The following is a 21,152-nucleotide window of genomic DNA, read 5'->3' as shown; positions in this document are numbered from 1 at the left end:
GAGACAGAGTCTTGCTCTGCTGCCCAGCCTGGAGTGCAGTGGCACAATCATAGCTCACTGCAACTTCCAGCTCCCAGGCTAAATGATCCTCCTGCCTTCAATCTGAAAATCAAGTGTTTCAGCTCTAGAAAAGTCTTTTCTGATGTTTATTTGATCATTTTCTCCCATCCATTGTCTCTTTTCTTCTGGGGTTTTTATTAGATATGGGATATTCTGCACAGTTCTCTCTCCCTATTTATTTATTTTTTACTTTTTGATCTTTATTCTGGAAGATTCTTCCAACTTTACTTCCCATATTTTTCATTCCTTCTCATCATCTGTATTTGATTTACCAATTTCAGTTATTCTCTTTGTTTCATAGTTAATACATGTTTTGAATCTTGTTGAGTATATTAGGAATCATGTTCTCTTTTCTTTTAAATTCTTTCCTATTCCTTTAATTGACTATTCTCTCTGGGGTCATGTTTTCTATTTGTGCATTTTGATCCTTCCCTTCCTGCTTGCCAATTCTCCTCCTACAGTTGGTGATGCCTGGGCGGCCCCGCACTTACACAGTGTCTGACTAGGAGCTCTGTGTAGGGTTGGGGAGAACGTTAGAGTCTAGTGTCAGGCCACTGTCCATCCCTCTCCTTGCCAGACTGAGGAGGGTGTCACTCTGGGCTGCCATTGTCCACCCCAAATGCCTTTGCATCCACCACGTATCTTTTCAATGTTTTTAGAGAAAAGCCGTGTTGGACTTTGCTAGAAGCAAGCTGTCCTACTGAGTGTCCTCCTCTGGGGACCAGTGGGTGGGGATGGTGACCTGCTGGTGTACTGTTGCAGACTTCTAAGAATTCTCTTGATTCCAGCCACTCCTGAAGGACCCTGAGCCCAGTCTTGTCTGGGGGGCTGGAGGACAGACTGGCTTTCATCTCCTCTACAGTCCAGTCGCTTTTCTAAAATGCGGCTTTCTCTGTCCATTTCATTCATGAACTTGTCCCTTAAAACTATTGTCTTCTAAAATTTGATGATAATTTTATTTGTGATTTCCTTTTTCTCTTTGCTGTTTACTCTCTTTTCAACAGATAATTTTTATTTTAGCAGTGTTCCAAGGAAGTCATAAATAAATGAATATTCGCATTCTCCCACTGGAAACCTGAAGCTACAAAATGTGACTGGAACAATTCATCAACACAACTGGAAGATTGTCATTGCAGTTCCAGGCATAAGCAACATACACAAAAATAACACATTTTATATACATAAAAATGCCTTTATCTTTAACAAGTACTACCTTTAAAAATTGCTTTATTTTCTCTGGTGATGTTAATTTTTTCATAATTATTATCAAGTCTTTCTTTTAAACAACAGGTATGCTTCCTTTGATAAGATAAAAAAAGAGCCAGGCAACTGAACTTGTTTCTGATTTTGCTTTGGCTATCAGGAAGTCCTGTGTTATATTTAGTGTACAATTACAGAAATGATTTCAATCTCTCAACTGTATTCTGCTTTTAAATATATTTAATCTCTTATACCAATGACATATATATATATAGTATACATAGCATATGTCATTACTTTGAGAGATTAAAAGCACATTTAATACATTTATGTAATTTCTACTTAATCGCATCTTTTAAAAAATAAGTAGAATACAGGTCGAGTATGGTGGCTTACACTTGTTATCCCAGCACTTTGGGAGGCCAAGGCAGGCAGATCATGAGGTCAGGTGTTCGAGACCAGCCTGCCCAGTATGATGAAACTCTGTCTCTATTAAAAATACAAAAATTAGCCTGGCATGGTGGCGAACGCCTGTAATCCCAGCTATTCGAAAGGCTGAGGCAGGATAATTGCTTGAATCTGGGAGGTGGAGGCTACAGTGAGCCGAGATCATGCCACTGCACTCCAACCTGGGCAACAGAACGAGACTTCATCTCAAAATAAATAAGTAGAATACAAATTGTAAATGAATAAAATAAACTTAAATGCGCTCTTGATACCCTATATGATGGAATAAAGGAATTCTTAGTATGAACGGGGCCTGAGCCTAAGCACTGTGCATAGCTGCAACCACGGTACAACAGATAAACTGGTAGCCAGGCTCCCTGTGTGGCCATTTTTCAAGGTTCCAAGAATCTTTGTGCTAGAGTCCCCACTATAGGGGAGAGGGAGCCAGGCATAGCAAAATCACTCAGTAAGAACACTGTGTTCTTGGTTGTTTTATAGGAGAAATTCTGATGGAGTGTGCTGTCTGTTATATAGATTATCTCCCAGCCAAGCTCCTCCGGGATTCATAATTTAGAACTACAAAGACTAGAAAGACTGTGAGCATAGCATAACTATTTCATTATAAACTCAGATTCTCACGCAGAAGTAACACTATTGGGTCCATTAGTAGAGGTTAACCAAAAAAGGAGGAAGGTATAAACATAGAGTTTGTTTGGGCTTGGCTTGCTTTTTCAAAAATTATATTCACAATGCCCTGGTTTGGGATGAAAGTATTGGCGTGAAAGGCTGTTTGTTCAGCTGGACGCCTTGAAGGAGGGGTGAGCCTGGACTCTGACACTGGATATGCGGACATTGACATTTGAGGTAGCTTTCTCCATAGCTTTGGAGAGTGGAAAGGTCTCATGTGATTCAGAGACAATAATTCTGTGTTGCCAGGGGAGATCTGATAGAGAAGGGAGGAACCAAGAAAGAAGCCATATATATTACATGGTGTTGCGGCTGGGGTCCAGTGGCCATTTTCCTTAACCATATAGTGGATACCACTTTAAAATGGAACCATGTCCTGGAGCCTAAGTCAAAGAGGATAGGCTTCTCTATTCTCTCTCTGTGTGGTGGCCTCAGTGTTTCTAGCCATTCTTGCATGGGGGAGGCAGCCCTCCAGAGCTCCTGGCTTTCTGTAGGGTGGGGAGGAGAAAATCTTCACTCCAACTGCCCAGCTCTGTCAGGCCCATGGCTTCATCTCCCTGAAGCCATGAAAACCCAAGCTCCCTGGCTGGGGAGACTGGCAGGTCATGGTTATAACTTTAGTTTTAGTTTCTGTCCTGGTTTTATTTTCAGAGTATTTGTCTTATTGTTGTGTGCTAATTTATGCATTTGAAAACTTGGTTTGTTTTATGCATTTTATCCAGCATTATTGGGAGTTTGTTTTGGAATAGGCCTTAGACATAATTTTTATTTATTTAGCTGGCCGCCATGCTGATAAAGGGCTCTCCGTGTCCACAATGTGAACTTTACCCTACAGCTCCATGAAAACTGCTTCATCAATATCACCAATCACCTTTACTTTGGCCAAATCTATGGACAAAAATAAAAATGGCCTTATATTTCATTCCCTCTGCAAATTTTTGACACTAGTGACTACTTTCTTATTCTTAAGGAGTTTTGCCATCTTGCCTTCAATATATGCAAATGCTTTTCACATTTATGCCTCTAACCAAAACCTCGGCAGTGAGCTCCAGCTTTGCATACCCGACTGTCTCTTTGACATCTCTACTCAGATGTTTTAGAGGCATCTCAGAATACCATGTCTGAAACACAGCTTCTGTAATCCCTCCCTCAGTGCCAGGACTCCCCAACCCCCAAACTTTTACCTCCCTTCTTATCACATCTCAGAGAATGGCACACCATCTACCATTCACTTGAACTAACGGTGAAATGTACTCCTTGGTTATTTTTTTTCTGCTTCTCCCTCCCAATTTCCAGCAGACTAGACAGCCCTGTCTTTTTTGTTTTAATGTGCAAACTGTATTCAGATTTCAAACTTAGCCTTGACACCACACTTCTCTATCTAGACTGCACCCCCTCTTGCGTAAGACACCCCCAGCCCCTGCATTCTTCCCCCCGTCATCTTCTGCCACACTCACACCTTCTCTCCTTCTGTGTGTCCTCCCCAGAAGAACCAGGGGACCTGCTCGTGGCACTCAGCACTGCAAATATTTCTTTCTTTGAATAAAGAAAAGAGATGTGTTTCTTCTATTTCTGGAAGCTGGGAAGTCCAAGGCGGAGGGGCGGCCTCTGGGGAGGATCTTCGTGCTGGTGGGGCCTCTCTGCAGAGTCCTGAGGTGGCACAGGCCTTCACACGGTGAGAGGACTGAGTGTGCCAGCTTAGACTTCTCTTCCTCGTCTTATAAAGCCCCAGACCCCTCACAGGGGCTCTACCCTGATAACCTCATCTAGTCCTAACTGCCGCTCAGAGGTCCTGCCTCTCAGCACGGTTACAGTGAGGATTATGTGTGCGCCTGAGACTCGGAGGGGGCATTCAAATGACAGCCTTCTGCCCCGGCCCCCAACAGCTCATGTCCTTCTCACATACAAAATAGATTCATTCCATCCCAGTACTTCCAAAGCCAAAACAAAACAAAACAAACAAAAGCAAGCAAACAAGCAAAAAAAGTGTTCTCACTCTGTTGCCCAGGCTAGAATGCAGTGTCACAATCATAGCTCATTGAAACCTCAAACACCTGGGCTCAAGCGATCCTCCTCCCTTGGGCTCCTAAGCAGCTGGGATTACAGAAACATGTCACTACACCCCACTATTTTTTTTTTTTTGGTAGAGACAGGGTCTCACTCTGCTGCCCAAATTGATGCTGAACCCCTAGGCTGAAGTGATCCTCCCACCTTGGCTTCCCAAAGTGCTGGGGTTATAGGTATGAGCCATGGCAGCCGGCCTAAAAGTCCTAACTTGTTCCATCATCAACTTGAAAGTCCTAAGTCCGGAGTCCCTTCTGAATCTGATGTGTGCAAGACTCAAGGTGCAATTCATCCTGACGCAAATCCTCCTACCGTGAGCCTGTGAAATCAAACAAGGCATCTGCTTCCAAGATACAATGCTGGGACGGGAATAGGGCAGGCATTCCCACCCCAAAAGGCAAGAAGAAGGGAGTGACAAGCCCAAGCAAGTCTGAAACCCAGCAGGGCAGACAGTAAATCTCGAAGCTGGACAATCACCTCTTTTCACTCCCAGTCCAGCATCCCATGTACATTGGGAGTTTTGGGCCCCCAAGGCCTCGGGCAGCACTCTGCACCCTGTCATGGCTTTGCTGGACTCCATGCTTCTGTGCCCATGGGCTAGAATCTTTCCCAGGAGATGCTGCAAGCTGGCTGCTCTACAGTCTTGGGGTCCCTGAAGTGGCCCCCCTCACATGGCTCCACTAGGCATTACCCTAGTGGGGACTCTGTGACCCCACCTTTCTGTTTGGAATTGCCCTAGAAGGGGCTTTCTGTGAGGGGCTCCACCGTTGCAGCAGGTTTCTGCCTGGGACCCAGGCTTTCCAGAGCATCCTCTGAAATCTGGGTGGAGGAAAGCCCCCACCACTCTTGAGATCTGCACACCTGCAGACTTAACGCTGCGTGGATGACGCCAAGGCTTATCACTCAGCAGCTCAAATATTTCTTAACTGCACTCAGAACTGAGTCCCAAATCCTTACAATTCCCCTTGTGCGCCGCCTGGCCTGACTCACCAGCCCCTCGCTCCACAGACCAGCCACCCAGCTTCCTTTCCATCCTCCTCAAATGTCCAGAAGCCGTTCCCACCCCAGGGCCTTTGCCCTTGACATTCTTGAGAGGGTGGGGCTCTCTTCCAGCCCAGATCTTTCCAGGCCCACCTTTTCCTCTCTTTTGGAGTTCACCAGAGAATTCCCTCCCCAGGGTACTTCCCTGACTGCACCATTTGAAGCTTACCTACCACCGTTCTGTGTTATCAGAGCACCTGTCTATTTTTGTATTTATTCATGTGTATTTCTTGTGCGTTGCCTGCATCCCCACTAGAATATTAGTACCATAAGCACAGCGGCATTTTCTTTCTTGTCCCTTAATCTGTGCCCAAGACTGGCACTTAGCTGCTCCTCAACAATGTGTTGAATGTGTGACTGCTGAAAGGACAAAGGGAAAATCAGGGCCCATTGAGGATCTTTCAGTGCACAGCAGGCACTTTGCTGGGCGCTGCTGAGCCTCCCTACAGAGCAGCTGTCTGTGGCTGGGAGGAGTTGCCCCCAGTCACATTTTATCTGAGCTCCTGGGAGTGCTGCTCTTTGCAGCGTCTCTGATTCACAGAGCCCCAGCTGATGGGAGCAGAGCTGTTCAGAATGACAAACAAAGCGCGAAGGTGGAAACTGCATCCACCAGGCGTGGGGCGGAAGCTCGCGGGCCTCCATGCCTGGCCCCAGGAGGGTGGCTTTGTGAAATTCCGATGGAAACTTGAAGAGGTTAATATGCCTTGAAAAGGAGGCCAGGCATTTTATTTTCCACGTTGGACTATTTCTGAGAGTAAAAAGGGTACTACTAATAAGTATGCCAGAAAAATAGGCAAAAATTAGGACTGCGCTAGGCAAACTCGACCCGGTATCACTCAGGGGAGATTCCAGTTGATTTTTAGAGAAGGAGCGACTGCCCTCAAAGTCTAAAAAGGCAACTCAGATTTCAGAAAGCAGGCACCTAGATGCCAGGAGGCCTGAGGTCAGCCCATGAGGTAGGTCTCACCTGTGAGCTGTCCACAGAGGCAGCCACATGGCCTCTGGGTTTCTTCCTTTGTAAATTGGAGATAATAGCGCCTGCTTCTTCTCCTCCCACCCTCACATGAGCCATAGCACTCCAGAAACTGTCATTATTTTAGAAATTTTTGGTGGTATTGATATTCGTTATTGTTCTCAGTTTTCTTTAGCTTGAAATTATTTAACTTTAAAAAGAATGTTTTCCTACTGGAATTTCAATATTGCTTACATTACGAAACAGAAAAAGGGACTGGGCACAGTGGCTCACACCTGTGATCCCAGCACTTTGTGAGGCCGAGGCAGGCGGATCACCTGAGGTCAGGAATTTGAGACCAGCCTGGCCAACATGGTGAAACCTTGTCTCTACTAAAAATACAAAAATTAGCTGGGGTGTGGTGGTGGGTGCCTGTAGGCTGAGGCAGGAGAATCGCTTGAACCTGGGAGGCGGAGGTTGCAGTGAGCCGAGATTGCACCACTGTACTCCAGCCCAGGCGACAGAGTGAAACTCCATCTCAAAAAAAAAAAAAAAAAAAAAAAAAAAAAAAAAAAAAAAAAAAAAGGTGTGATGTCTCTTAAAATGTCAAAGTCATCTCTTTTTTGTATATTTTGTTCTAGTCTTTTTTCTGACATATAAACATGTGTATATGCATATTTTTAACATTTGTTTACAAATTTAGGATTATACTATATGTACAGTTGATTCAGTGACTGGAAAAAGAAAAGATACAGGCATACAAAACAAGGTAATTCTTTGCTGGAAAATATTGCCCGTGAATGAAAGACTTAGATCTATTTCTTCCCTTATTTTTGAGATAAGGTCTTGCTCTGTCACCCAAGCTGGAGTACAGTGATGAGATCATGACTCATTGCAGCCTCAAACTCCTAGGCTCAAGAGACTCTCCTACCTCAGCCTCCCAAGTAACAGCGACTACAGGTGCACACCACCACACCCAGCTATTTAAACATGTTTTTTGTAAAGACAGGGTCTTGCTATGTTGCCCAGACTGGTCTCAAACTCCTGGCTCAAGCGATCCTCCTACCTCTGCCTTCCAAAGTGCTGGGACTCCAGGCATCAGCCAGTGAGCCTGCCAAAGGACAATGATTTTAATCAGTGTGTATTTTGATCGGTGATCTGTTTCCCTGGTTTTTAATTTTAATTTTTATTTTTATATATGTGAGGAAGAGGAGAACATTGTAATAATAAGATTTGTGCCACAGTTTCTGATAACTTCTTAAGAGGCCGCAGGAGAAAGTTTCTGGGTGAAATGATCAGACATTTCTAAGCTGCCTGTTGCGTATCAATCATGCTCCTGGCGCAGTGTGTGAGGATCCACCTCATGCACCCCACAGGCATAGAGGATGGCCGGGGTTCGTCGTGTTTCAAGATTTAAAATTAAAATCTGCTGGGCATGGTGGCTCATGCCTGCAATCCCAGCACTTTAGGAGGCCGAGGTCGGCAGATCACGAGGTCAGGAGTTCGGGACCAGCCTGGCCAACATGGTGAAACCTGATCTCTACTAAAAATACAAAAATTAACCTGGCGTGGTGGCATGGGCTTATAATCCCAGCTACTCGGGAGGCTGAGACTGGAGAACCGCTTGAACCCAGGAGGCAGAGGTTGCAGTGAGCCGAGATTGCACCACTGCACTCCAGTCTGGGCAACAAAGAAAGACTGTCTTGAAAAAATGAATGAATAAATAAATTAATTAATTAAAGTTAAAATCTTTCTTGAAGAGCAGCTCTTTTCTGGACGTCTCATTCCTGAGTCCCCACTGGCTCTGGGCTCCCCATCCTGCTTTGTCTGAGTCAGAGAAGTCTCCTAAAATGTGGAACTGTCAGGGATACAACCTGGAGTAGTCCTGGAAGCCCAGCTGGCTCGTCACCCAGCAACAGACTGCTCACTGGGAGCACAAAAAACCCACGCCTCTTTGGAGGGCCTCTTGGTCTAGCAGTGGTCGAGTTGGAGATTTAGCCCATCCTGGAGCCCCCACAACATTCTGGGTGGAAGAGGCACCATTTCTGCTAAATGCTTTCTCTCAGAGCTGGCCAGGAGCAGCCACAGGGACCACCCAGCACCACCCAGGATTGCTGCCAGAGCTTTCCTTCTCTGGTGAACACCTGGTCTTCTATGCCCACCTTGTGAGGAAGGGCATCCCCAGAGATCCCTCCAAGACCAAGCATTGCTCCCCAGATAGATGCCGTATGGCAAGAAAAAGGAAGGGAGCTCCTCTTCTAGGCTTTAACACAGACATCAATGCCACCCAGCGCTGTTTCTCCTGCCCACGGGCTGACGGCACAAGGGGCCTTGCCCTGGAGGAAAGGAGGCCCTGAGTGGTCTGGAGGCACCGAGAGAGCCCAGCCTGGAGGGACAAGTGCTTCCCTCACGCACTTCTCTTGCTCTCCCCATGCTGTGGGGCTGCCGGGCCTGAGCTATCTTTGGCAGCTTCCCCAAGGCCAGAGAGGAGCCGGTGCCTCAAAGTTTACTGCTTGAATTATTCGTGTGTTATTAATAGCAGCAGTGATGAGGACGGGAAAGTGGCAATCCTAACACCATGACAGTGGCCCGTCCCAAGAGAGCTGGAGAGGCAAGGCTGCCTGTGAGTCCGGTCACACCAGCAGAGGATGAGTCACGCCTCTCCCGCCTTCCTCTTCTCTGCAGACAGGGTCAAGGGCATCACAGTCCCCACCCCGAGACAGCCCCTTCCCCAACTGAGGTTCTGTGGGCTCCCGGTAAACTGTCACACCTGGTGCAGCACAGTGGCTGAGAGTCCAGTCAGGGGCAGCTGAGGTCCCATCCCACAACCTCCACTTAGGAGCCCGTGACCTTGGGCAAGGGCCTCGCCTTCCCTAACCCTTTCTGACACTCCAACAGGGACGAGAGCAGAACCTCCCCTTAGGGCCACCCCGAGGATTAGATGAGAGAAAGGACAGAGCATGACACCTGGCATACAGTCAGTGCCAGGAAATAGAGTTACCTGAGCCTCCTGCATGCTGTTGGCGCTCACTCGGTGCTGGCTCGCATTTATTCCTCACCCCACTCAGGTGGTCCTCTTTGCTCAAACTGGAATTGCTCTACTGGTTTCAAGTAAGCAAATCCAGCCTTCTCCAAGGTACCTTACCAAATTGTTTCTGTCCTTACGGAGGTGGAAGGTCAGGTCCCAGGAGGGACTTCTGAGCACACGGAGTTTTGCACTGGTTGGTGAATGGCAGTCCCTGACTCCTCATCAACCAGTGCTTCTGCCTCTTGCTTCAGCCTGGCCTGAAAGGCAGGGCATCCAGACCAGCCACTTCTGGGAGAATTTGCTAACTTCTTCCAGGTCTTGCTAATTGGCCACTGCCCACTCCAGGAAAAGAGACCATGCCAGTCCCCAGCCTCTGTCTGTCACTGGACTCTAAGTGTGCTAACATGGATTTCTTAAGGCTTTGACTCCAGTCTCCTCCTCATTTGTGAAAGGGAAGAGAAATATCATTCGTTCTTCACAGGGTTGCAGGAGGAATAAATGGTAGCTCACAAATAGAACTTCACAGTGTCTGGCATTCTGGAAGGGCAAAATCAATGCTGAATTCTGTTATAATTCTTCTACTCATAAAAGTTCTATTTGATGTCTACTTTATCCCAAACCTCCCTGACTGGAATTTTCCAAGGCAGGTAATAAGGTGCTTTGGTTGGGCATTTTGGCAACTCCCTAAAAAGATTTTGAGCAAAATCCTTTAAAACTTCAAGAGTTACCTCTGGTACTCACATCCCAAAGGGTGAAGACTGAATCCGGCTGAGCAGGAATCTTTAGGACCTTGCTCAGGATTTGAACGTGAGCCTCAGACCCTACCAAAGCTCTGACATGTCCACAAAGAGGTTACTGGAAGGCTTCAGGCCTGGAAGGGAAGTTTCTGATGAGATTCTCATCTTAGGATGGATTTCCTAGAAAAAAGAGCTGAAAATGTGAATCTGTGTGAACACAATTTATTCAGAAATGACTAATAGGATCACTTGAGGACAGGAGTTTGAGACCAGCCTGGGCAATATGGCAAGACCCTGTCTCTACCAAAAAATTTTTTTTTAAATTAGCCAGGCTGGCGACATGCACCTGTAGTTGGAGAGGCTGAAATGGGGGATTACTTCAGCCCAGGAGGCCAAGGCTGCAATGAGCTGTGATAACGCCACTGCACTCTAGCCTGGGTGACAGTGTGAGACCCTGTCTCAAGAACAAGCAAACAAAAGCAAACAAAAACAAACAACAATGAAAAAAGAAAACAATTAAAAAGAAGCAAGGGGACATTTACACCTCCCCACCCATTGTTAGTGGGGGCTGATCCTGGGGGAGATGCAACTCCTGAGGCATTTTCAGCCCTCAGTGCAGGCGGACAAGGTCAGTCAGGGCAGCTGGCACAGAGACCAGGGGAGGCTGAGGGGAGTGGGCACACACAGAGTGGGTGTGCTCCAGAGGGTGACAGGGGCAAGGAATGTGGGGGGAGCCCCGATGGCGGGCCTCTCCACAGGACAAGGTAAAGCTCCCTGGGAACCCACTCTTGCCATGAGAACAGACCCCAGGTTCTGGGCTGTCTGCTCTTCCTTCCCTCTGGCTTTTCTCTACCCAAAGCGCTTGCCTCTTCTTCCTTCTTCCTTTGCTTGGACATTTACAGAGCATCTTCTAGACACGAGGCTTGGTTTCAGGGACTCTGGGAGAGCATTGAACCACAGCAGCTGGGTTCCTTCTGATCTGAAGCCATCTGCTGAATTTGCATCCCAGATCAGCCACAGAGCATGAATAAATGATGTGGCTCTCTAAGCCTCATTTCTCGAAGTAAAGGAATAGCACTTATCTACGCCCACTTAGCAAGCCTATTTTCAGAATACTGTGAGGGGATGGGTGTAGAGAGCCCAGCCCAGTGTGCAGTTTATGCACTGACCCCTCCTTTTCTCTCCATTCATCTCATTTGTTTCCTTTGCTAGGTGCCAGGTTGCCACCCTCCTGTCCTGAGTAAAAGTCGTGGATCCTTCAGCAGTGACCCCTGTGAATTGGTTCCTGGGCTCATCATCCTAGTGACTGGGAGAGTCCTATGGCAACAGTGAGTGAGACTCTTTAAGAAGAAAATGACTGGGTGCAGTGGCTCACACCTGTAATCCCAGCACTTTGGGAGGCCAAGGCGGGCAGATCACGAGGTCAGGAGATCAAGACCACCTTGGCCAACGTGGTAAAACCCTACTAAAATACAAAAAATTAGCCGGGGATGGTGGTGCATACCTGTAGTCCCAGCTACTTGGGAGGCTGAGACAAGGGAATCACTTGAACCCGGAGGCAGAGGTTGCAGTGAGCCAAGATCGCACCACTGCACGCTAGCCTGGTGACAGAGCAAGACTCTGTCAAAAAAGAAGAAGAAGGAGAAGGAGAAGAAGAAGAAGAAGAAGGAGAAGGAGAAGGAGAAGGAGAAGAAGAAGAAAGTAAGAAGGTAATTAGGAGGACACAGGCCCACTGGAGTGCTCAAGACCTTCAGGAGCGGCCTCGTTTTGGGTGCAGCTGCTCACTCTTCCTCTCTCATGGCTGGTATATGCCTGTCATCCTCCAGCTGGCAGGTCCTTTTTGTAAGCTCAGGTGCAGGCCCCAGAACTGCGGATGGATCAGCTCCTCCCTGAGTTGGTCAGAGCCCCTGGTGGGGGCCCCTTCCTAGGGTGCCGGCCTCTGGATGGCTGCCCTTGTGCAGGTGTTGGCCCTTGATCCAGAGATCACATCACCCCATGTATGAATAGACTTGTGCTGCTCCCCCAAGAGTGAGGGTGGGCTGAGGAGACAGGTGTGGCCAGCCTGCTCACTTCTCCCAACAAGGGCCAGTTTGTCCTTTTCCTCCTTGAAGATCTTGGAGCTTGCCTTGGAAGTGGCTGGGAAACGAGATGTCATGAAGAACACATGATTTGGCTCAATCCATCTCTGCTGGCTTTCTCCTTTCTCCTCTCTGCACTCATGCCCTGCCCTCTCTCTTCCTCTGGGCTTCTGCTTGCTCAGAGGGTGGCTGTGACATGCCTGGGGTGTCCTGGGCCTGTAGATAGAGCACTTTCTGCAGCTCCAGTCATGAGGCTGGTCTGTGCAGGTTTCTCCCATGGAGCAGCTCCGGTCTTGTGTTTACTTCCTTTGAATCCTTATCATTTGAGCACAATCCCTGGCACACAGTAACTGTTTAATAAACTGCATTTATCCAATGAACCAGAGAGTGAATTCTCATGAATACACATGTGTGGCATACGTGGGAAAGAGGCTGTGCAGGGCAGGGGCACTGTGCAGGTCCTGTGGCGCCCACTGCAGGTGCCAGTTTCAATGAGAAACACACCAGGGACCCAGCTGAGCTTGTGTGCGTAACCTGACTTATGCTCATGGTTGCCCGGAAGGGTGAGCTGGAAAGGCCATTTCCGGGCTCAAGACTGAGTAGTGATGTCTGCCCTGGGGAAGAGCAAGGTGGTAGCTGCACCTGTGTCATGTGTCTCCAACCCTGGGCCTAAGCCATCTGATCGTCATTTCTGAAACCTCTTTAGCCTGAGGGTAGGGCCCAGTACAACCCTGAGAAAAACGCATTAGTCTATTCTACAGGTAATGTCTGGCATAACCTGGTCAGCATGGTCCTCCTGGCTGCCTATAGTTAAGAAGGGGCAGGGACATCATTTCAGCCCCAACACGGTGATTGTCATATGAAATGCCAGGCAACCCCGGAAGCTGTGCACGCAGGAACTGCTTTCCTGAAACATCCTACACAAACTCCAGACTCTCAAGCCTGTTTCCCTGAGAGCTCAGATCAGCCCCAGTTTCCGACCTCTGGGGACCCTTCTTCTTTCCCTGGTGCTCTCTCCTGAGAGGAGGAAATTGAAGTGTTCCAAGGCTCAGGGCAGGGCTTTGACACCTTAAGCTAAATGCAATTCTGACTTCTGAGCTCTTGCAGCGGGGCTTGGTGTTCAGTCTGGGTGAGTGAGCTGAGTGCTTGGCCTGGAGACAGAATGAATTTCTGTTTCAGAACAGCAAGGAGGAGATTTGCCCAACTGCCACTGTCACTGCACAGCCCAGCAGGGGATGGCAGATCTGCAGAGAGACAGGGGGCCTTCATCTCGCCAGGCCTTGGTGCTATTAGGGCTCCAAGGGAAGCGGGGTAGTTTTTCTTCTTTAGAAATTAGCAAAACCACATATGCCTTCTGTCAGCTGAGGCTGAGAAGTTAGGCCTTGGTGCCCAGAGCATGCTCCCTGGAGCTGAAGAAAAGGCAGCGGGCATGTGCAGTGGAAGAACGTGTGAGCCTGTCTCAGCAAAGGAGGGGGTTTCACGCCGGGCTGCTCCTAAGGCGACCTAGTTCAGCATCAAGCAGAGAAGTGTTTGCACCCTGGATACCTACAGTGGTTCTCTTGGGTATGCAGCAAGGCTTCTGAGAGCTAGGGTTCTCCTTTGCTGGACTCTGTGTGCACCATGAGATGGCAATGATGGAGATGCAGCCCTAATGAGGCAGAGATTGTTGGTGTCCCACTGCACCTCCATGAAGCCAGAGTCTGCCGACAGTCAACATCGGCAGCTCCAACTCCCAGGGGCTTTTGTTTCTGACCATTCTTGCACATGTCAGAAGCAGCCCTCACCAGTGCTGGAGGAAAGCCGACAGGTGGATACCCCGAGAATCCTCACTCCTTGGCTGTGACCATCCTGTGCTGTGTTCCACACTGACTCTCAACATTCTCCAGTGGGATTCAGGCCAGGGGCCCATGCCCTAACCCAAACATGCTGACAACTCAATTCCAATTAGCTCCTTGTCCCTGTTTCTCCTGTTCCCAGAACCCTAATGGTACTTCCGGGGATCACCTTCCAGGTAAACCAACTATACTCCTCCCTTGTTTGAGGTCTGCTCCCGGGGCAGCCTGGTCTGAGACAGCTGCTCTCAAGATTGGCTTAGGCTCATCTGGGCAGATCAACATCCATCGCATTCTAATCCAGTTGAGAGAACCCATCTTCCTGGATAGGCGGATGCGGTTTTAAATCACTTGGCCCCTTGTTATACACATGTGAACACTTTTCTCCTCTTGGTAACTCATTTCTTCCTCTACCAATGTCTGCGGAGCAGAAAGCAATGAGGCTCAAAGAGTCCCTGCCATAGAGAGGACCACATCTATCAGAGGAGGTTGGCATGGACTGTGACTATCTACACACAAGAAAGAAAGGGCTGAGGCCCCTAGGGAAGTGCAGGGTCGGGACCACAGGGACACTGAGGTGGGTCCCTTCCAGGCTGGAGGGAAGGAGGCTCGAGAGCCACCTCAGGAACATGGAAGAGAGGAGCTGCAGGTCTGGGAACGGTGGCCCCCAGGGTGGCAGCCTTGATGGGGTAATACCGTGAGGCAATGGAAAAGGCCACGGGTGCACTTGGTGAAGGGTGGTATGTACCCTGGTGGGCCAAAAGATGATTTCAGGCAGTGCACTTGTTGTAGCCTGGGTTCCTTAGAAAACAGAACATGAGGCAGAAGCTGACTTTGCTGACAGTTTGCTGTCGAGTGCGGTCCCAGGAAAGCAGAGTGAGGCAGGCAGAGGGGAGCTGTGTCTGCCTTGCTCGTGTTTGGTGAGAATATCATGAGAAGGGTGAGGCTTTGTTACAAGTGGACTGCTCAATATCTTAGCATGTCTTTAGGGAGGCCAGGGGAACTGCTGGGCCCCAACACAGCATAGAGGCTGGGGAGTGGGATAGGAGGGGAAGGATTCAGCCATAAGCCCCTCTTTCCCACTCATCCAAATTTCATTCTATGGGGTGTAACATCCCAACACCCCATCCCTGAGGGCTGGTGTGGGCACTGTGGGTGGACTTCTCAGCATCTCACACTTCCACAGCAACAGGGAAACCCCAGGGTAGGAGCCAGAGATACGCACAGCAGGAGGGGGCGAGATGCTCTTAGGGTGGGCTTGCGAGCCACCGAGGGCCCAGAACAGCTGTATTAGAAGGCCCCAACCTGTGGAGGAAGTGGTGACAGCTCCGTGGCCAGGGGCCACGTGGGCAGCCCAGAGATGGCATCTGATATGACACAGACACGTCAGAGGCTGCACGCTTGTTTTCCTGTATCCTAGAAAAATGGGAATCCAACATACCACACCTATGATAATGCAGACTTTATGTAGACAGCGCAGATAAATCAGCACACAGCTGGAAGGCAATCATGACACCAGCTGTGAAGGGGCACAAGTGTGAAGCACTGGGGCGGGGAGGCAGGGAGGTAGCCACTCAGCTTGTGTCTGTCCTAGGCCAGGGTGTCTGGAAGGAAGATGCAAGGCAGGAGGCTGATGAGGAGCTTGGGGCTGGCGTTCACAACAGGGACACTTGCAGGCAGCCGTGTTTTGGTGACGTTCAAAGGTCGGAGGGAGAATACTGCTGTGACTTGTTACTTTGTCAATAGGAACAAATAGATCTGCACCGGGGGCCATATCTGGGTGTGGGAGAGTGCTTCCCAAAACAGTGCATACCCTGGAGAACTTTCGCTAAATCCGACTTTCTTTTCTTCTAAAAATTAGATAGATAAAAGTAGCATGAAAGGTATTATTATGAGAAAGACCTTGAATCTTTCTAAAATAATAATTTTAAAGGACTGAAATTGCCAAGTGTTAGTGAGAATGTGGAACACACTACACTCCCATGCCGTGCTGGTGGGAGTGTGTATTGGTGCAACCACTTTAAAAAACCATTCATCAATATCTCCTAAAGCCACACTTATGCCTATACCGTGACCCAGCCATTACATTCTTAGATATATGCCTGATAGAAATGTGTACTTATGTGTAACAAAAGGTTGCATAATTAATTTATTGGCAACATGATTTATAAGGACAAAATCTGGAAACTACTCAAATGCCCATCAACCAGAGAATGGAGACACAAACTAATGTATTCACACTAGAACACAATGCAAATAAATGCTTCATGACTGTGTCCCAAAATCTGGCTGAATCTCACCAACATTATGTCAAGGGGAAAAAGCCAGACATGGAAGCTCTAATGACTCCAGATCCATGAAGATAAAGAGCAGCAAAAGAAAGTCAGCACAGCCGTTCCCCATGTGGGTGGAGGCCAGAGAGGGAGCCCAGACAGGCTTCATGGGGTGGGGCATGTCCCGTTCCTTAGTCTGAATGCTGCTTATGCAGATATGCTAAGTCTGTGAAAATTCCTCAAGCTTTAGCCTTGCAATGTGTGGATTTTTCTGTACCCATGTTATACTTCAGCAAAAGTTCAAAAGAAAAAAAGAAAGGAAAGTAAACAATTTGTAAATGTCTACACTTCTATACTGTGGTGCTATTTTTAGTAACAAATCATATCATAACTGATTACAACGCTCAGCTGATTAAAGCTGAATCAGAGACAGCGGAGAAAGAAGCCCATTTGGGGAATTTTCCTGTGTCCGGCAAGAGGGGCAGGTGATGGAGGAGTTGAGCTTCGTGCCCATGGTCTCAGAGATGCTGGGACTCCCTGCGACCCGCTTCAGTAAGTGAGGTGTGAGATCTTGCTGCAGGGCAAGGACTCGCTTCTGCCTGCAATCATCGCCCTTCTTCAGATCAGCCTGGGGAAGTTCCCACAAATGAGCCGTTTAGGGAGATAACTTGAAATCAATGCCATCATCTCCAGGGAGGAAAAAAAGTGGAGGCCAAAAATGTAATCACTCTTTTCTTCTTGGTCATTCCTGAAGCAATTGTGTGGCATGTCATTTCTTGCGCTGAATGTGATAGAATGTATTGCTGTTCCCGCGTCAGATGGTCTTAGCAAGCCAGCTACGGGGAAGGGCAGCTGTGCTCTTGGAGATAGCAAGACAAGCCACAGTGGCCGAGCCATCCGAGCTGAGGGAGCAGGAAGAGCAGAGTGCAGCAGCTCCAGGGTCCCTCTCTCTCCCTGGAACACAGCAGGGCCATCCCCCCAACTCCCTGAGAGACACTGGCTGCCGTGTCACCCTATCATTCAGCAAGAGAAGCAACCACTCACAGGTGTAAGTCACGGTTTTACCATGGTCTGGGTGGTCTCAAACTAACCCTTCGAATTCCCAGAATTTCAGTTTTCCCATCTCCAAAATTATGCCCACCTTGCGAAGTTGTTATAAGGACTGCATAAATCAGGGGTCATTTTATTGTAAAGAGCCAAACAGTCAATGTTTCAGGTTTTGCTGTCTGTGAGGTCTCTATTCCATACTGCAGTGTGAAAGCAGTCATAGACAACCATAACTGAGCAGCTGTGGCTGGATTCCAATGAAGCTTTACTCACATGACAGGTGACAGGCCAGACATGGCCCGTAGGTCGTGGTTTACCAACCCTAGCATAGGTTAAGGGATTAGTTCGCTTATATAAGGTGGAATGCGTGGCATGCTCAATATGCATTACTTTCATTCTTTCCCCTTCCCGCTGTGTTTTTAGCAGGGCTACATAAGCCGTGTTGAGAGAAGCATCTAGCTCAATATCTGCATAGAGCTGGTATTCAGCATATATTGGGTGTTTCTACCCATTTCTCAGTTGAGCAGGCCACCATTTGTCTGAATGACTCCCAAGCTGTGCCCTGAGGGCATCTGTTGGTAAATTGGAGCCCTGGAGAGGTGAGCGGTGAGGGAGGGTGAAGATGGAGCAAGAGAAACCTCAGGAAACGCCTTACTTCCTTTCCAAGTCAGAGCAAGATGCTCACTGATGACCCCACCACGCCCAGATAATGTGACCCCAGCACACTACTTAACCTACCCATGGCTGTCTCCTCATTTATAAAGCAGGATGTGGACATCAGTGAGGATTAAATGAGTTGATATCTGCAAGTAGTTGTAACAATGCCTGGAGCATAATCTAGTAATGCAAGTTGTATTCACAGTAAAGCAGCAGAAGCCTGAGGTCTCGGTCCAACCCTCACGAGTTCACAGTTCAAGGCCCCCTGGCTGTGGGTCCTTAGGAGATAGCAAAGAGACAGGTGTGAACTAGGCCAAGCCATGTCCAAGGCTCTGCTTTCCTTTTTTCTTTATTAAATACAGACAAGGTCTCACTTTGTCACCCAGGCTGTAGTGCAATGGTGTAATCTTGGCTCACTGCAGCCTCAACCTCCCCAGCTCAAGGGATCTTCCCACCTCAGCCTCTCAAGTAACTGAGACTACAGACGCATGCCACTATGTCCAGATAATTTTTAAATATCTTGTAGAGATGGGGTCTTGTTATATTGTCTAACTCTTGGGCTCAAGGCATCCTCCCGCCTCAGCCTCTCAAAGTGTCGAGATTATAGTTGTGAGCCACTGTGTCCGGTCATGACCTTCTCTCTTATCTTGCTTTGTGGGTGTAGGCAGAGCCAGTGTCAGAGAAACACAGCATTGGGAAATATATTACAGGTGGTAAACCTGTGTAAGTAATGACTGTGGCAAAAGCTGGCACTTTTTCTCCTTCATTGCCTGGACCTGGAATGTGTTCCCCGATTTCACTCTCGTCGGCTGCAATGTTGAAATGGGTAGCTGCTTTCAATGCTGTTGCTCTGGACTGTGGCCTCCTAGATGACAGCAAACTCAGGGGCTCATATCATCTGTATGTGTGTGTGTGTGTGTTTGTGCATGTGTGTGTGTTGCAGCCCAGGTAAATAGGCACTGAAACAGTTTCTTTCAGTCCAAGAATGAAAACTGGCTTCTAAAATGTCAATTTCCCCCGCCTACTCCATTTAGTTTCATCAAGGAGGCCCAGGAGGAGAGATGTAGAGTCTGAGCGCTCTGAGCCCTAAAAGACCCATTTTCTCCCACATAGGTAATGTGTCATTAATTAGACAACTGGGTGCACCCAGAATTCATTTTACATAATTGTCCATCTCAACTCAGAAGATGGGATTTGCCCTCCTGGCAGGGAGCAGTCAGCCAGCTGCTCTTCGTTTAAGGTGGCCCAGGGTTTCTAAAACTTCCACGTGGATGGGGCACTGAGAAAGGAGAGCCCTGAGGAAAGACATCGACTACCCACGGACTCACAGAGGGTGGCGGTGGCGCACCCAGGCCAGGGCACTCAAGAAGCGCTGGTGAGAAGACAGGACTCAGCCAAGGCGGAGCTGAGAGCAAATCCCGCTCACTCCGCATGTGGCCGTGGGAAAGGCAGTGACCCCTCTGAGCTCAGCTTCCTCACTTGCCACATGGGGAAAGTGGCACCTGCCTCCCTGGGCTGCTGTGAAGATTAAATGAAACAGAGCATTTGCAAGGAGCAAGAGAAAATTACTCACCAGCAGTCTTTCCAGGGAAAGACCATGTTTGTTTGGGGGGGAAAAAATACATTCTCTGATCAGCCACTGGATTGCCCAGGATTTGAGGGCAGGTGATTTTCTTGGGAGGTGACCTCAGGAAGCTTAGGATCATGTCAGAGCATCGTGGAGGAACTGAAAAGAGTTTGAGTATCAAGGGTAATAGAAAAAGTGGGAAATTGTGGCCAGGTGCGGTGGCTCAAGCCTGTAATCACAGCACTTTGGGAGGCCGAGGGAGTGTGGATCACCTGAGGTCAGGAGTTTGAGACCAGCCTGACCAACATGGTGAAACCCTGTCTCTACAAAAAAAAAAAAAAAAATACAAACATTAGCTGGGCATGATGGCCAGTGCCTGTAATCCCAGCTACTTGGGAGGCTGAGGTGGGGGAATTGCTTGAACCCTGGAGGCGGAGGTTGCAGTGAGCCCAGGTGACAGAGCGAAACTCAGTCTCAAAAAAAAAAAAAAAAAAAAAAGAGTGAGAAATTGTGAACTTCCAAAGCTCCAACAATCCAGTCAGAGAATTCACTTAATCTTCAAAGATGACTTTAAAAATGACATCTGATGATAGGTAAAAACAAATAATATATTAAGCAAAGTAATAAAACTATATAGATACATGCAGAGGAAATGAGAAGAAACATATCAAACTATCTGAAGTGTTAGCCTCCGAATGGGGGTTATAGATCAATTTAATGTTATTTTATATAACAATCTATACTGTCCAATGTATTCAAGGTATATACAACTTACTATTGTATTACATTATCACTTTTGAAGAAAAATAAACATAAATTGTAACAGCAACTGCAGAAGACAATTAAATGCAATTGGTGGTACCAACATCCTTCTAACTTAGGAAACGTTAATACCTACAGCTATTAAATTTAAAATTCCATTTCTTGAATTTAACGTTTTTAAGCAGTCCATGTGATCAGAATGAAGATGCATTAGATGCTCTGTTCAAGTGTAGTATCTATCCCCAAACACTTCATGATGGATTTTCCTATAGACCAGTGTATGGCATTCTTCACACAGTATCCTCATACATGCAATGCTTATCATCAGACAGACTATGTGTCCCGATCATCAGAAGGATGACTCAGGCTGGAGCTTCACCCCCAAGATTGCCACAGTCACTAACCAGTCACAACCAACAGCTATCTTTGCTGGAGATCCAGAGGTCCCTAGTGATTCAATGGATGGGCTCTGAGGGTCTACCCACCATATCTGTATGCAAAATGTTGAGTGTGGACCTAATGATATTGGTCTGGGGGAAGCCTACCAGCCTTTTATCAAATCTCAAAGTTACCTCCAAAGTTTAAGAACTCCTGTTAAGTGAAGCCATTTGAGGCTTCGTGGCTGTAAAATAACCTAAACATATCCAAGACCATCTCCAAATAGAGTCTCCATTTGAAAACTGATCTAATCCCAACTTGAGAAAGAGGTTAATAGCAGCA

General features: G+C 47.7%; 1 long non-coding RNA gene across 4 annotated transcripts in view; it reads right to left on the bottom strand.

Annotated features, from left to right (window-relative positions):
- The window catches only part of LOC139360440 (uncharacterized), a 63,767-nt gene that overhangs the window by 19,345 nt on the left and 23,270 nt on the right, over positions 1 to 21,152 (bottom strand). The window contains exon 1 of one of the 4 annotated variants that reach the window (XR_011617836.1): positions 9,453 to 10,585. The exons of 1 other annotated variant lie outside the window; for it this stretch is intronic. This is a non-coding gene — a long non-coding RNA (uncharacterized lncRNA). Of the gene's footprint in view, positions 1 to 9,452; positions 10,586 to 21,152 lie in introns of those variants that run through there. 2 more of the 4 variants (XR_011617838.1, XR_011617839.1) reach the window with 2 other exon arrangements.

This window comes from Macaca nemestrina, chromosome 20, assembly GCF_043159975.1.
Source record: "Macaca nemestrina isolate mMacNem1 chromosome 20, mMacNem.hap1, whole genome shotgun sequence".
In the NCBI taxonomy this organism is placed as follows: Eukaryota; Metazoa; Chordata; class Mammalia; order Primates; family Cercopithecidae; genus Macaca; species Macaca nemestrina.
This window is presented reverse-complemented; position numbering and strand designations above follow the sequence as displayed.